This window comes from Schistocerca serialis, chromosome 8 (assembly GCF_023864345.2).
Source record: "Schistocerca serialis cubense isolate TAMUIC-IGC-003099 chromosome 8, iqSchSeri2.2, whole genome shotgun sequence".
NCBI lineage: Eukaryota > Metazoa > Arthropoda > Insecta > Orthoptera > Acrididae > Schistocerca > Schistocerca serialis.
The window spans coordinates 218,530,764-218,549,042 of NC_064645.1; positions in this window are offsets into that span (position 1 = coordinate 218,530,764).

Here is an 18,279-nt window from a genome sequence, read left to right on the forward strand (position 1 = left end):
GACTACGTTTACTCGAAGAAGCATTCTCTCTGATATTCTGTTACACAGACCATTGCTTTCATTTTTATGTGTCTCCACAATGTTTTTCACAGCCACTTCGTGAAGAACTCAAGGCCTGTACGTGACTGGAGTTTTGCGTGAAATATACTTTTGTTGCCAATATGCCGTCTTCAGTCACAGGATTTTATCGCCCTGTTTTAGTCCAGTACGTTTCCAACTACCATTCTATTTTCAGGGAGTGGTTTGGCATATTTTGGACGTTACTTTTACTTCATTTCATCACCTAGCAGTAAATGAATGACACGATTGCTTTCTTTTACGCGAAACATTTTACACTACTGACCATTAAAATTGCTACACCACGAAGATGACGTGCTACAGACGTGAAATTTAACCGACAGGAAGAAGATGCTGTGATATGTCAATGATTAGCTTTTCAGAGCATTCACACAAGGTTGGCGCCGGTGGCGACACCTGCAACTTGCTGACATGAGGAAAGTTTTCAACCGATTTCTCATACACAAACAGCAGTTGACCGGCGTTACCTGGTGAAAAGTTGTTGTGATGCCTCGTGTAAGGAGGAGAAATGCGTACCATCACGTTTCCGACTTTGATAAAGGTCGGATTGTAGCCTATCGCGATTGCGGTTTGTCGTATCGCGACATTGCTGCTCGCGTTGGTCGAGATCCAATGACTGTTAGCAGAATATGGAATCGGTGGGTTCAGGAGGGTAATACGGAACGTCGTGCTGGATAAAACGGCCTTGTATAACCAGCAGTCGAGATGACAGGCATCTTATCCGCATGGCTGTAACGGATCGTGCAGCCACGTCTCGATCCCTGAGTCAACAGATGGGGACGTTTGCAAGACAACAACCATCTGCACGAACAGTTCGACGACGTTTGCAGCAGCATGGACTATCACCTCGGAGACCATGGCTGCGGTTACCCTTGATGCTGCATCACAGACAGGAGCGCCTGCGATGGTTCACTCAACGACGAACCTGGGTGCACTAATGGCAAAACGTCATTTTTTTGGATGAATCCAGGTTCTGTTTACAGCATCATGATGGTCGCATCCGTGTTTGCCGACATCGCGGTGAACGCACATTGGAAGCGTGTAATCGTCATCGCCATACTGTCGTATCACCCCGAGTGATGGTATGGGGTGCCCTTGCTTACACGTCTCGGTCACCTCTTGTTCACATTGACGGCACTTTGATCAGTGGACGTTACATTTCAGATGTGTTACGACCCGTGGCTCTAGCCTTCATTCGATCCCTGCGAAACCCTACATTTCAGCAGGATAATGCACGACCGCATGTTGCAGATCCTGTACGGGCCTTTCTGGATACAGAAAATGTTCGACTGCTGCCCTCGCCAGCACATTCTCCAGATCTCTCACCAATTGAAAATGTCTGGTCAATGGTGGCCGAGCAGATGGCTGGTCACAATACGCCAGTCACTACTCTTAAAGAACTGTGGTATCGTGTTGAAGCTGCATGGGCAGCTGTACCTGTACACGCCATCCAAGCTGTGTTTGACTCAATGCCCAGGCGTATTAAGGCCGTTATTACGGCCAGAGGTGGTTGTTCTGGGTACTGATTTCTCAGGATCTATGCAACCAAATTGCGTGAAAATGCAATCACATGTCAGTTCTAGTACAATATAATTGTACAATGAATACCCGTTTATATCTGTATTTCCTCTTGGCCAGTAATATAAAAAGCTTTTAAGGGTGTTGCGGGGTAAGTTGTGCTGAGAATTCTTAAGAGAATTTACCACTGAAGTTATACAATCAGGGCGTTGCGCGCTCGAATTTAAGCGGGCCCCAAGATACGATCAGTGTTAGTTTTCTCACAGCGTACATTATAGCGCACATGACTCTTCCGCCCTTGGCTCGGGTTCGATCCTTGTTACTGTCCCATGTCCAATTTTTGTATCGCTCACTTGTTCGGTTTAAGGAAATCAAACGAAGAACTAGTTTTTTGACACTGTCTCAGGCGGGCAGCCTGAATTCTCACGCACAACGGTCTGATTGGCTAACTTGAATTTTGATTAACCCCGATGAGGTGCAACGTATCGAAATGTTTCCTTATCGGTTATTTCTCCTGACAACCTAACCTGCGCGACACCATTACAAGCTTTTCAGAAAGTTTCTGACCACCCTGTATAGGAAGGCTTACACAGCGGCCACTTTTAATGTGGCCAGTGCCATCACAGCAGCATCCTATGTTTGTTGTTCTGTTCTGATTTCAAGACTTATTTTCTTGGTATCTTGATGCCGTAGTATCTGAAACAGTACCAAACAGCTGAGATGGAGAGGAAAGTTTTCAGTCAGCTTTTTATATTTGGCCATATATACGTATATAACATAGAAGGATTTAGATAATATATATCCATCAATTCAAAATCGCTTTAAAGCGACAGAATGAAGGATGACAGCTTTGTACACAGTGTGTTCCGAAACTATTCGTTCAAGTTAATACAGGAAATAGAGAACATCAACATTGTTATGTGCATATGATCCCTAATAGCAGTTTCTGAGGCTACGGACGATTTACACAGAAAGTAGTTTAGCACGCTAATTACAGCAGTGACAGTCAGCGGAAACACTCGAATACAGGGCCTCTATACACGCAGTACATCGCTGGACCATTCATTCTTACGTCCGTTCGAAGATTCCTGGCATGTCATAAACGGTAGCAACAGCGGCGGCAATCTTAGCGAGGAGGTCATCTTCTTGTAACAACAACAACCCTGTACTATTGTACATATAATAATGTTTTTCTTCTGATTTTTCGATAAATTAGTGTAATCGATGTTCCGATTTCATTTTTTTTTTGTTTCATGCCATTATGTTAAAGAAACTGTAAATAATTTTCGATGTGAATATTAATGTTTATGTCAAATTTCAACCAATATTATAACAGAATTGAAATGTAAGAAACATTGAAACTATTGTAAGATGTTAAAATTGTTTCCACCTTGTACAAGCTTGGGGTTGAGTCAAAAGAAAGAATTACTCAGAAAAAGGGCAAAGCAAAAAGCTGAATCTAGATATAAAAGACATGATAAAAATCTGAAAGTTTCAAAATTTAAAATTGGAGATTATGGTCTTTTAAAAACCCACGAAAAATCTAGTGAACTGAACCATGAAATTTCCAAATTAAAATATATTTATAATGGACCGTATATAATACAGAACATTCCACACGATAATGCTTACTACCTGATCTACCCAAAATCCAAGAGACTTTTAGGTGTAAGGAACGTTGTGGACCTGAAACTGTATGTTCCTAGGAGTGAGTGACCTAAGTACAATCAGAAAGCAATTTGCAGTAAATGTGATGTATCCTATGCTGAAACTATTTTATTCCAAATGTAACAAATATTTTTAAATATATGTAAACCAAGATCAGTGTACTAATGTACTTATGTGAGTTTCAGATTACCAGATGTACTATAAATGTAAAGATGTATGGAGAAGAGGGTTGAAAAGAAAAAGCAAGTGCTGTAAGCCAGATAAAAGATGGGACTGCCAAAAACCAAATTTGCAGTATATGAGTCATAATATAAAGGACTGCCAAAAATCAAAGAGGGCAGATAAATAGTCAATGGAGAATTGTAAGTGTGGTACAGGTGATGTGGTATAATGATGCGAAATGGACTGCCCAAATCTGAATAATAGGTAGCAAATATATGTAGTGAATTTTTTAAATATTATTGTGTGTTTACTAGTAAATAAGGAAATGGACTGCCATTCAATGCAAGCAGCAACAAATTGTTTTATAGTATGTATAGGTATTTGTATCTGCTTTTATAGATAAGTGTTTGTGTTAAAAATTTTGGTTTTATTTGTCTGAAAAATTTAATAATGATGAGTAATTTGCTACTTAAATAATGTTGTAATAGGAGGAAGGACTGTGCTAAAGGTACTTAAGTAAATGATAAGTAAATGTTCTCGATATATTAAAAACTATAGACCTCTATAATGTGCGAGAAAGGAAGTTTAGTGATACAAAAATTTTATGATGGCACATTCATGCAAAAATTCAGAACCCCTGTATAAATATAAAGTTCAGTGTTCCCATCAAATTTGCACTTAGTGAAATTTACTGGAAACAGGGGCATGTGTAACAACAACAACGCTGTACTATTGTACATATAATAATTTTTTTCTTCTGATTTTTCGATAAATTAGTGTAATCGAAGTTCCGATTTCATTTCTTTTTTGTTTCATGCCATTATGTTAAAGAAACTGTAAACAATTTTCAATGTGAATATTAATGTTTATGTCAAATTTCAAGCAATATTATAACAGAATTGAAATGTAAGAAACGTTGAAACTATTGTAAGATGTTAAAATTGTAATTGTGCGTCTGGTCCACACATAGGCAATGTATTAGGATATGTAGAATGCAAAACCTCTGGTGAATACCCTGTCTGTAGGGGAGCGGTAAAAGGTGGATGGCAGGTGGGCACGGGAAAATGCACACGGGCACTGCACAGCATAACGGGCTCAGAAGTAGTAGTCAGAGTTGGGCATTGGTCTGAGCAACACGTTCTGGGTCGAGGAGGCTCTCCTGGAAGTAGTAGTTTCATTGAGCCTCGGATATGCCGTTCCGACGCCTATACAGAATGGCAAAATTTCATAGGCACTAAATGGAAAAGTACTGCGACGCTATGAAGAAGTAAAGTGCCGATACATCAAGAGCCATTGCTGTGGTTGTATGTGCGCTCTGTGCCTCGCCATCTCGCCGCCTGCCAACCGCCACATCGATACAAACAGGTTGAAACTTTTAGTGCTGTATTCGTCTGGACCAGTGTTACTTTCGTTCCATACTATTCAATAACAACTTAAATTTTACCAGAACTGTCCTATCATTTAATTATCCTCACAACTAACCTAGACAGGGTCCTTTCCAAATGTGCAATCCGAGTGTCCCAAGATGAAAAAATAAAGTTTGTGTTAATAGTAATTACCTGTAGACCTAGCTATGTTAGAATGATGTTTAAATAATTTTTTTGTTAATGAACTTATAGACGAATAACAAAGGTCTGACAAAGTGGGAAGATAATTTTGATGTTGATTTAGTAATGTAACTTAATTATTTCGAGACAGATATAATGGTATTTAAATGAGCAGGAAATAAGACAAAAAGAGTAGTAAATCATATATTGGAAATCTTGAGCACATAATGATTTCAGTAATCGAATTTTTTAATACAGTGATCATAACAGTTTCAGGGTCTCCCACCCCCCTCTTTTTTGTTCATTTGAATTCTGAAGTGTTCTAGACTGATTTGATCAGCAAAGTTAAAGTCAATATAAAAAAACCAAAATTTATCAGAGTTTTACCTTTATCAAAATTGACATTGTGTGTGTGATTCGAAAGTGCTATTTCTAGGGTAACCTATGTCCGATTTTAATCAGATCAATAGACAGTACGAAGTTTTGTAGTAAACATTAGAGTGTAGTGTTATATATTTATGGTTTATCCCTATCAGTACAGAAAGTGAAATTATCAGTTCAATAGATTTTCTGGTTCTAAAATTTACCATATTATGCTGTGTTACTGCGTGTTGTTTTCTTGAACGTACATCAACTTGTACAGGGAAGAAACTCAGTTAATGCCTAATTAGGCTGGCGACCGTATTATTAACAAATTGGTAGCATCTTCTGTGTTGTTTCTTGTCCGTCCTGACGTGTAGTTGCATTTCGGGCTTGCTTGACGTATCATTGTTGTTACAGAGTGGTTGTAAGTCTGATTTGCCTCCATTCAGGTACACGCGGTCAATATCTATACAAAAATCCTTTCTCATAAGGTGAAGCCCGTCAACTTACCATAGTACAGGCTTTAAAGAGTATCGTGTGTGCACAAAGCGCAGCGTTACATTCTGTTTTCAAATCGGTTTCGTACACCAGCTGCTGACATGCTCCTAAAGGAAGAAATCCAGACACGTGAGGTCATCTGACCTGGGTTGCCAGCCCGTTGAGCCGAACCACCGATTATCGAAGTTGGCTCTCAGATGTTTCCTCACAGCATGTCCTCTGGCAGTTCCACGAAGATGCGATATCTCCGTACGTTGACTCGGAATCGAAGAATATATAGTGTAATCAACCTATCACCGACCCACACATTAACAACGAATCACTGTTGACGGGCACAAGGTCGAGCACCTCGTGGATTCACAAGTGCCCAAACTGCGGATATTTGAATGTCAATGCACGTTCCCAGTCAGCGACACTGACACAAGAGCATTAACAAAATGTTCCCTAACATTGCGAGTAGATTTCAGAGACCATGTTCCTCATCTATTCGTAAATAATAGGTTTGGCGTCCTCTACCTCCTGTGTTAGTTTGAACAAATAATTTCGGAACACCGCGTATAAAATGATTTATAAGTCAATCTGATATGTAGCATTGTACATCATATATGGAAGTTTAGACAGGAAGAGAATAGAAGATTTTGAAATGTGGTGCTACAGAAGAATGCTGAAGATTAGATTGGTAAATCACTTAACCAATGAGGAGGTACAGAATAGAATTGGGGAGGAGAGGGATTTGTGGCACAACTTGACCAGAAGAAGGGATCGATGGGTAGGTCACGTTCTGAGTCATCAAGGGACCACCAATTCAGTACTGGAGGGAACCGTGGAGGGTATCAATTATAGAGGGAGTCCAAGAGATGAATACGCTTAGCAGATACAGAAGGATGTAGAGTGCAGTAGTTACTCGGAGATGAAGAGGCTTGCACAGGATAGAGTAGCATGAAGAGCTGCATCCAGCCAGTCTCTGGACTGAAGACCACAACAACAACAACATATGGAAGTACATGTCACTGGGGTAAACTTCTAGGCCACATTTCCGCACGATTAGAGTGCCCCTACTGCGGATCGGACACAATGTCGGTATTAATGATTCATAGATGAAACTATGAAACCGAAAGAAGCTGAAAGCGACAAAGTTTGCAGGCCAAAAGACGTTGTTTAACCACTGAAATTATAAGAAGTTCCTACTTTATATGTAAGTAAGTAAACAACAATACACACATCAAAATAAGTTTTGCATCGCCTCCGGTCGCAGAACTCCTCAAGATAGACGTTGACTGTTGGTATTGTATCACTGACACAGTCCCTCTGACTGTTCAGAGATGTCTGAATCGTAACTTTACTTTCAAAATCTTTTCTTAAAGAATTTACTTTATTTACTATCGATTCATCAAGAACATTAACACATTTAATCACACTAGGTGAGCGTGGAAGTAGGAAGTAGTTGCCAGGAAGTAGCTGATGGAAAAAGAAATTACTTTTAACAAATGTGCATTTTATTCCTAAGAGCTTTTTCAAAACAGATTTAAATTATAGGCACAAAAGTATCCTAGAAATATCGAGTTACATTTTATGTAGAGGCAGAAAGAACAGTATTAACAGTAGGAGCCTTCGGGCTGAGAAGCTTTCCTGTTCCCTTTCAACACGGCCGTGGACATGGCCGCTCACAACAACCTCTGAAAGAGTATACTGGTGAAAATATGCAACACATCAGATACTTTAAACTAAAAAATTTTTAACAACTCACACAAACACGTAAACTATGCACCCCGTAAGACGGATGGAAATGGTACAACACTCAAATTATTTGCCACCGAAAGCGCAACTTGTTTATTTTTTTTTTTTTAAAAAAGGACACTTATGGTGGAAGGGTGGCAACCTTATAACCTAAAATGACTATTTAAATAAAACCCATAAAATGCAGACTTACATAAAATGTACAACACGCTCTACATTACAATATACCATCTCGGAGGTGACAGGCAAGATAAAAACATATTTCAAGAATTCGGCCTTTAAGCAATAGGCAGCTATTAACGTATGGCAGATTGACGGGGGGGGGGGGGGGAGCAGTTAACAAAAAAACCCGAACCGTAGATAGCTCTAAACCTCCCCATTTCCACAAGGGAGAAACGGACCACCCAATTCACAAATAACCACCTTCCCGTGGGTGGGCAAACGGAGAAGAATGGTGGGACGACCCCAAGACAAAGCCGCTGCTGACCTCACCAAGAAAACAAGTAGAATTTAACAAGTAAATGAAACAACATACCTCCAATCACTTAACTTCTAATAAACTGCGATTTCTGGCGATGACCTGGCGCAGCACCCCCAACGATCTCACGGACCGTCCGCTGCCAGCCGCTTCAACGGACGCAGGAAGGCGCGTCTATCTCCCTTCTCACTGCATCTCATCTCGCACCGGCCGGACCAATTTCGTGGGTTGACTCCTGTTGCTCTCGTGTGAACCGCGAAACCACTACCCCTTTCTATACGGGGCTGCCCACTGGACTCCCGTGGGGACTTCACATGCGCCGACGCTCAAGGCGGACAAGTCATCTCGTGTGTCAGTGCGCGACCGATCAACTGACCGATACAACGGCCAATGACCGTTGCCCGAGCAACTCGAGCAGACTGGCGGCCTAACGCGCAGACCCAGATGCAGGAACTCAGCCCCGACCGGGCGACCACTAGTTGAGTTCTGTTATTGGCGGAGTGGCAAGACTCTGATTTTCTGGCTTTAAAGTTTGATCCAAACAACAGACATACTAGCACTCCGACGACAGACAGACACTAACTGACGCACAAATGCAAACGAGAGACAGACCACCAATTGGTGAGGCGAGACTGACCTAGCCTCCCTCCGACTGACCAACTGGCCATCTCATAGCGCCCCTTAAATGCACGTGAACAAGCAACCTTTCCGCTTTCCCACCAGAGGGAGATACCAAAGCTGCGATTACCACAGCGGCGCCACCGCCAGAAACTGAGGGCGACTGTTTCACAAAACGCGCTGCGGCGCGCTCTTCAAAACAGCAATTTTTTTACCACAGCTCAATGTCAATAAATCCGCCCAAAGATATGAACAACCATGCATGTGCAGCGCCTATTAAACGGAGGGGGTCCGACAGTCGATCACTTCCAGTCCTTCCACCAGGAAGGAGGTACACGGCTCATGTTGTATGTAGTTCAACCATGCCTAGACGGTCAACCCCGCTGTTCGATCGCGTCCGCGTTGCTATTTTGTGCCAGGAAGGGCTCCCAACAAGGGAATGGTCCAGGCGTCTCGGAGTGAATCAAAGCGATGTTGTTCGGACATGGAAGACATACAGAGAAACACGAACTGTCGATGACATGCATCGCTCAGGCCGCCCAATTGCTACTTCCGCAGTGGACGACCGTTGCCTATGGATTATAGCTCGGAGGAACCCTGACAGCAAAACCATCATGTTAAATAACGATTTTCGTGCAGCTATAGGATGTCGTGTTACGACCCAAACTGTGCGCAATAGACTACATGACACGCAACTTCATTCCCGACGTCTATGGCGAGGTCCATTTTTGCAACCACGACACCATGCAGCGTAGTACAGGTGGGCCGTACAACATGCCGAATGGACTGCTCAGGACTGGCTTCTCTTTACCGATGAGTGTCGCATATGTCTTCAACCAATCGCCGGAGACGTGTTTGGAGGCAACCTGGTTAGGCTGAACGCTTTAGACACGCTGTCCAGCGAGTGAAACATGGTGGAGGTTCCCTGCTGTTTTGGGTGGCATCATGTGGGGTCGATGTACGTCGCTGGTGGTCATAGAAGGCGCCGTAACAGGTGTACGATATATGAATGCCATCCTCCGACCGATAGTGAAACCATATCGGCAGCATATTGGCGAGGCATTTGTCTTCATGGACAACAATTTGCGCCCCTGTCGTGCACGTCTTGTGAATGACTTCCTCCACGATAACGACATCGCCCAACTGGAGTGGCCAGCATGTTCTCCAGACATGAACCCTATCGATCATGCCTGCGATAGATTGAAAACGACTGTTTATGGATGACATGACCCACCAACCACCCTGAGGGATCTACGCCGAATCGCCGTTGAGGAGTGGGACAATCTGGACCGACAGTGCCCTGATGAAGTTGTGGATAGTATGCCACGACGAATACAGGCATGCATCAACGCAAGAGGACATGGTACTGGGTATTAGAGGTACCACTACTGAAGGTCTCACTGTATGGTGGTGCAATACGTAAAGTGTGGTTTTCATGAGCAATAAAAACGGCGAAAATGTTGTTTATGTTGATCTCTATTCCAATTTCCTGTTCTGGTTCCGGAACTCTCGGAACCGAGGTGATGCAAAACTACTTCTCTTACATCAGTCGACTGAAACTCAGAAAATTTTTTACTAAATAATAGGGAAATAATCTTCCTCTGTCAAACTTACTGACAAAATTGATGTATATTCGAACTAGTATTCAACTAGTATACCTCGAAATAGTGTACTTGAAAGCGGCTGGGAGATAAAGGAAGATTTCACTTAGATTACATCATGATCAGGCAGAGATTCCGAAATCAGTTAGCGCATTATAAGGCGTACCAACGAGCAGATATAGGCTCAGATCACAATGTACTAGTGATGAAGAGTAGGCTAAAGTTTAAGAAACTCGGCAGGAAGCATCAGTACGCAAAGAAGTGGGATACGGAAGTTCTAAGGAATGAAGAGGTATGCTTGAAGTTGTCTGAGGCTATAGGTACTGCTGCAATGAGTCGCTCGGTAGGCAGTTCAGATGAAGAGGTATGGACATCTCTAACACGGGCAATCACAAAAGTTTGGAAGGAAAACATGGATAGAAAGAATGTAAGAGTGGAGAAACCAAGGTTAAGAGAAGAAATACTTCAGTTGGTCCATGAAAGAAGGAAGTACAAAAATTTTCAGAGAAATTCAATTAAAACAAGTAAGAACAACATTGGCCAGAACAACTACAGCTAAGGGAAGTTCACGAGGCAGCAAGAAAACAGCACACGTGGGAACAGATACATCAATTGGGTGCTTCTTGAGCTTGCCTGCACCACCTTGTTAAATGCTACGTTAGTTCAGGTTTGTTCTCGATGAGACATGGTTACAAAATGGTAAAATGAACAAGGAATTTTATAAACCCGTAATGGTTGTTCAAACTCGCTTGTGAATTGAATAAACAGGAAGTGGAGGGAAACCAATACGAAATGGGTGCATGAAAAATGTGAAGACATCGAAAAGGAAACGATTGTTGGACGGACTGACTCAAAGTATAGAAACCTCACAACGATTTTCCGTGATATTAAAACGAAGGGTGGTGACATTAAGAGTGCCATGGAAATTTCACAGTTAAATGGTGAAGAGAGAGCAAATAGGTGAAAACAGTACATTGAAGGTCTCTTTGAGAGGGGGGAGGGGGGGAGTTGTCTCATGTCATAGGAGAAGAAACAGGAGTCGATGTAAAAGAGATAGGGGATCCAGTTTTAGAATCAGAGTTGAAAAGATCTTTGGAAGACTTAAGATCAAACAAGGTAGAAATAACAGATAGCATTCTATCAGAATTTCTAAAATCATTGGGTGAAGTGGCAACTAAATCACTATTCACGTTGCTGTGTAGAATGTATGATTTTGGAGATATATCATTTGACGTTCGGAAAAATATCATCCACACATTCCAAAGACCGCAGGAGATAACAAGTGCGAGAATTATCACACAATCAGCTTAACAGCTCACGCATCCAAATTGCTGACAAGAATAATATACAGAAAAACGGAAAAGAAAACTGAGGATCTGTTAGATGACTATCAGTTTGGCTTTAGGAAAGGTAAATGCGTTGTGGTTGATGGTGAAAGCAAGACTAAAGGAAAATCAAGAGATGTTCATGGGATTCGTCGACGTGGAAAAAGTGTTCGACATTGAAAATGGTGCAAGATCCTCGAAGTTCTGAGGAAAATACGGTAAAGTATAGGGAGAGAAGGGTAAAATACAAAGTATACAAGAGCCAAGAAGGAATAATAAGAGTGGAAGATCAAGAACATAGAGCTCGTGTTATAAACCCGGGGATGTAGTCTTCCGTATCTACTGTTCAATCTACACATCGAAGAAGCAATGATGGAAATAAAAGAAAGGTTCAAGAGTGAAATTAAAATTCCCGGTGAAATGACACCAATGATGCGATTCGCTGATGAATTGAAGAAGAATTACTTGTTCTGTTGAACCGAATGAACAGTCTACTGAGTACAGAATATGGACTGACAGAAAACAGAAGAAAGGCGAAAGTAATAAGCAGTAACAGAAATAAAAACAGCGAGAAACTTGACGATTGCTGGTCGTGAAGTAGATGAAGTTAAGGAATTCTGCTACCTAGGCAGCAAAATAACCCTTGACTGTCGGAGGAAAGAGGGTATCAAAAGCAGTGAGAAAACGGCATTTCTGGCTAAGAGAAGTCTACTAGTATGAAACATAGGCCTGAGCTTGAGGAAGAAATTTCTGAGAATGTACGTTTGGAGCACAGCATTTTGTGGTAGTGAAACATGAACTGTGGGAATCGAAGCATTTGAGATTTAGTGCTAACAGAAGGAAATCGAAGCATTTGAGAATTAGTGCTACGGAACAATGTTGGAAATCAGGTGGTCTGATAAGGTAAGGAACGAGGTGGTATTCCGGAGAAACGGCGAAGAAAGGAATATATCGAGAAGACTTACAGAAAGAAGAGATAAGACATCTGTTGAGATACCAGGGAATGACTTCCGTGATACTAGAGGGAGCTGTAGAGGGTAACAACTGTAGAGAAAGACAGAGATTCGAATACAGCCAGCAAATAACAGAAGACGTAGGTTCCAATTGCTGCTATGAGATAAAGAGGTTGGCACAGGAAAGCAATTCGTAGGAGGTTGCTTCAAATCAAACGAATCAGAAGACTGATGACTCGAAGAAAAGGAAAAAATGAACATTTGTAGGCTGGCAGCAACACCGTTCGGGGCAAAGAATATGCAATGGCAATCTTCCCTCCCTGGCCACCTTCCCCTATTGAGTTATTGTGATACGTTCCACGAAATATTAATCGTAACTTGATCTCCATATTACTATCAGACACGATTGCTACGCCAAAGTTAGCAATGACGGCTGTGTGTGTGTGTGTGTGTGTGTGTGTGTGTGTGTGTGTGTGTATGTCTGTGTGCGTGTTTGTGTGTGAGTGAATGTGTGTGTGTGTGTGTGTGTGTGTGTGTGTGTGTGTGTGTGTGTGTGTGTGTGTGTGTGTGTATGTGTGTGTGGTGAATACGTCAGAAAAAGAGAGAGAGACAGAGAGAGGTAGAGAGAGAGAGGGTGTGTGTTTGGATACGTACGTGTGGTGAGAGAGCTTAAAGACGCGTGAGGTGGGTTTTCAACCAACATTGCGTCTTGTGTGCCCATGCACGTTGCAGCAGTTTGTCTCTCGACACCGCAGGGCTGTGCGTGGCAGTCTTTCGGCGGAGTCGGCATTCATCTGGCAGGCGCTCCCCTCGCCTGATAAACTCAGCTTCGCACACCGCACCACGCTGCACAGCTCTACACGCGAATACAAGCAGCGGCCGGGCCTCCGGCTGGATGGATGAGGTCTTTATGCGCTTCATTTGTCTTCAGGCTCCCTGCACATTCGTATTTCTTACTGCAGTTTCCACTGGCATAATGCACTCTGTTGGCGAATATTTGCTTGTCATGATTCCGGACCAAGTTTATCATGTGTGTTCGTGCGTGAACATAGCGTAGACGTTGTTGAGCCGTAACTACACATCATAACCACACGCTTTTTAATTTTGTTTCCGAACGACAGACACAGCACCAGAAGGGTTTTCAGGATTTATTATGAAAAATGAGACTTAAATATAGACAATAAGTAAGCACTGTATTAAAAACACTTAATGTGGAATAAAATTGTAGGTAAATAAATAATTTTTGATGAGTTCAATGGTTTCATAGCAAGAGTTTGTTTGAGAGGAAGTGGAAAATGATAAAGTATATTTATCACCATCTTGCAATATGAGAGATTGAAGAAGTTCGAAAATACGGTTGTGCTAACTTAAAACGGACAGAGACATTCATATGTCCTTTAATAGCCCACTTATAAATCATAGAAAAATGAATGGATCTCTCAAAGTAGGCCTCAAGCTTCATAGGCCTGCCGATCGAGCCGTGGAGGGAAGGTTCCTGAAAATATTGCTATATTCAAATTTTTTCGCACGTTCTGTAATTTATGTACTTCACAAACATCTCAAATCTTACCAGTCGGGAAAATATTCAAGTCAACTTTTTAACGTAGAGATGAAGTAATTTTGAGACTTTTGTGAGTTTCCCTGATTTTTCTTAATTTCAGCTTACTCCCAATTACCAAAAAAATCCCCAGTGTACCTACTTCAATTCCTTTTTAAGAATTACACCATTTCAGTAGCATCCCTATCTTTGAGCAAAGCATATTTTTCACAACTGTATCACATACTTCTACTTATCAAAATGGTGTTTCAGTGTACCGAGTTCAATTTTCCATTTTTATAGAATTACACTATTTCATTGAGTCCCCTATCGTTGGGTTTAGCATATTTTTCCCAAGTTTAACACACGTAGGACAGCTCTGAAAGTTTATTTCACAACACAAGAACCGTAATCAACAAGAATTTTTTCTTGAGTCCTTTGTCCTTCGACTGGTTTATTGGGGGGAGGGGGTTTGGGGGCGCAACGGATTCCTATCCTGTGCCAACCTCTTCATCTCAGAGTAGCACTTACAACTTACGTCCTTGATTATTTGCTGGAGGCAATCCGCTCTCTGTTTTCGTCTACTGTCTACCCTCTACGGCTCTCCTCTAGCACGAAGGAGGTTATTCACTGAAATCTTAATAGATGTTCTATTATCGTGTCCTTTCTTCTTGTCATTGTTTTCAGTTTTTCCTGTTCTCCCTGATTCTGCGTAGAACCTCCTCATTCCTTCCCTTATCAGTCCACCTAATTTTCAACATTCGTGTGTTGCACCACATCTCAAATGATTCTATTCTCTTCTGTTCCGGCTTTACCACAGTCCATGTTTCACTACCATACAATTCTCTACTCCAGACGTGCATTCTCAGAAATTTCTTCCTCAAATTAATGCCGATGTTTGATACTAGTAGACTCCTCTTGGCCAGGAATGCCCTTTATGCCATTGCTAGTCTGCTTTTGATGTATTCCCTGCTCCGTCCGTCATTGGTTATTTTACTGCCGAGGTAGCAGAATTACGAGTATTTAACTTCATCTAATTCGTGACTATCAATCCAGATGCTAAGCTTCTCGCTGTTCTCATTCCTACTACTTCTCATTACCTTCGTCTTTCTTCAATTTATTCTCAATCCACACTCTGCGCTCATTAGACTGTTCATTCCGTTGAGCAGACGATGTAATTCTTCTTCACTTTCACACAGGATAACAATGTCATCAGCGAATCGTATCATTGATATCATATCACCTTCAATTTTAATTCCGCTCCTGAATCTTTCTTCTGTTTCCATCATTGCTTCCTCGATGTACAGATTGAACAGTAGTGACGAAAGGCTACATCCTTGTCTTACACCGTTTTTAATTCTATCACTTCGTTCTTGGCCGTCCCCTCTTATTATTCCCTCTTGGCTGTTGTACATATTGTATATGACCCGTTTCTCCCTATAGCTTACCTATACTTTTTACAGAATTTTGAACATCTTGCGCCATTGTCGAACTATTTTTCCAGGTTGACAAATCCAATGAACCTGTCTTGCTTTTTCTTTGGTTCAAAAATGGTTCAAATGGCTCTGAGCACTATGGGACTCAACTGCTGAGGTCATTAGTCCCCTAGAACTTAGAACTAGTTAAACCTAACTAACCTAAGGACATCACACACATCCATGCCCGAGGCAGGATTCGAACCTGCGACCGTAGCGGTCTTGCGGTTCCAGACTGCAGCGCCTTTAACCGCACGGCCACTTCGGCCGGCGTTTTTCTTTGGTCTTGCTTCCATTATTAACTGCAACATCTGAATTGCTTCTCTCGCGACTTTACCTTTCCTAAAGCCAAACGGATCGTCATCTTGCGCATCCTAAATTTTCTTTTCCATTCTTCTGTATATTATTCATGCAAGCAATTTGGATGCATGAGCTGTTAAGCTGATTGTGCGATAATTCTCGCACGTTTCAGCTCTTGCTGTCTTCGGGATTGTGTCGATGATGCTTTTCCGAAAGTCAGATGGTATGTCGCCAGACTCATACATTCTACACACTAACGTGAGTTGTCGTTTTCTTGCCACTTCACCCAATGATTCTAGAAATTCTGATGGTATGTTATCTATCCCTTCTGCGTTACTTGATCTTAAGTCATCCAAAGCTCACTTAAATTCTGATTCTAATACTGGACCCCCTACCTCTTCTAACTCCTGGTTCTTGTTCTGTCACAACAGACAAATCTTCCCCTTATAGAGGCTTTCAATGTATTCTTTCCTCCTCTGCATTTGACAGTGGAATTCCCGTTGCACTCTTAATGTTATTACTCTTGCTTTTAATGTCGCCCATCGTTGATTTGACTATCTTGTATGCTGAGTCTGTCTTTCCGACAATCATTTCTCTTTCGATGTCTTCACATTTTTCGTGCAGCCATTTCGTCTTAGCTTCCCTATATTTCCTATTTATTTCATTCCTCAGCGATTTGTATTTCTGTATTCCTGAGTTTCCCAGAACATTTTGTACTTCCTCCTTTCATCCATCAACTGAATTATGTTTTCCGTTACCCATAATTACTTCGCAGTTACCTTGTTTGTACCTATGTTGTCATTCCCAACTTCTGTAATGGCCCTTTTTAGAGACGTCCATTCCTCTTCAACTGTACTGCCTACTGAGCTATTCCTTATTTCTATATCTATAGCCTTAGAGAACTTCAACCGTATCCTGTCCTTGCTTAGTACTTCCGTATCTCACTTCCTCCTGACTAATGTCTTAATGTTGAACTTACTCTTCATCACTACTGTATTGCGATCTGAGTCTCTATCTGTGTCTGGGTACGCCTTACAGTCCAGTATCTGATTTCGGAATCTCTGTCTGTCCATGATGTAATCTAACTGAAATCTTCCCGTTTCACCCAGCCTTTTCCAAGCATACCTCCTCCTCTTGTGATTCTTGAACAGAGTATTCGCTACTACTAGTTTAAACTTGTTACAGAACTCAATTCTCCTCTCTCATTCCTTGTCCCAAGCTTATACCTTTTCTTCTATTCCTTCCCCTACAAGTGCATTCCAGTCCCCCATGGCTATTAGATTTTCATTCCCCTTTACATACTGTATTACCCTTTCAATATCCTCATGCACTTTCTCTACCTCTTCATCTTCAGCTTGCGACGTCGGCATGTATACCTGAAGTATCGCTGTAGATTTTGGTTTGTTGTCGATTCTCTATCAGCGAACTGTTCACAGTGACACACTTTCTGCCCTACTTTCCTATTCATAATCAATCCTACTCGTGTTACACCGCTTTCTCCTGCTGTTGATATTATCCCACACATCTCCGAGCAGAAAACCTTGTCTTGTTTCCCTTTCAGTTCACCGATTCCCCCTATACCTAGCTTGAGGCTTAGCATTTCCCTTTTCAGATTTTATAGCTTTCCTATCACGTTAAAGCTTTTGACATTCCAGTCCCAGATACGTAGAACGGTACACATTCGTTAGTTATTCAATCTTTTTTTCATAGTCACCTCCTCTTTGGCAATTCCCTCCCAGAGTTTCTAATGGGGGACTAATCCGAAATCTTTTGCCAGTGGAGATGACATCATGACACTTCTTCAGTTACAACTCACATGTGCTGTGAATACTTATTATATGTCTTTAATGTAGTGGTTTCCATTTCTTTCTGCAATCTTATTCCGTCGACTGTTGCTGACTATTCCACCTCTCAAGGCCAGTTTCCCAACCCAAGGGCAAGAGATTGATGTGAACCTCTATCCGCTCTTCCACCCTTTTTGAAAAGTTGTTGGCAGAACGAGGCTGACCTCTTATGCTAAAGACTTCGACCTCCATTGGTGATGATTTATGTTCAATATTCACACAGTACGAACCCGATATCCAGAACGTTTTGAGTTCTAGTGAAAGACGCCAAGCCTTTATTTCATAACAGTAATTATTTTGTCTATTTTACATTTACAGTTAACTTACATTGAAATAAGGGTAATAAAAATAAGCCTCCGTTAAGTGAGAAGCACCAAAGCAATTTCTTATATCCCGATAACTGATCGAAGTAGATTTATTAAAAGATTAATCGGTTATGTTAAGTACAGAAACGTTCCCTGTACAATAATTTTTGGGAAATGTGAAGAAACGGTTTCAGAAATGGTTCAAATGGCTCTAAGCACTATGGGATTTAACATCTGAGGTCATCAATCCCATAGACTTGGAATTACTTAAA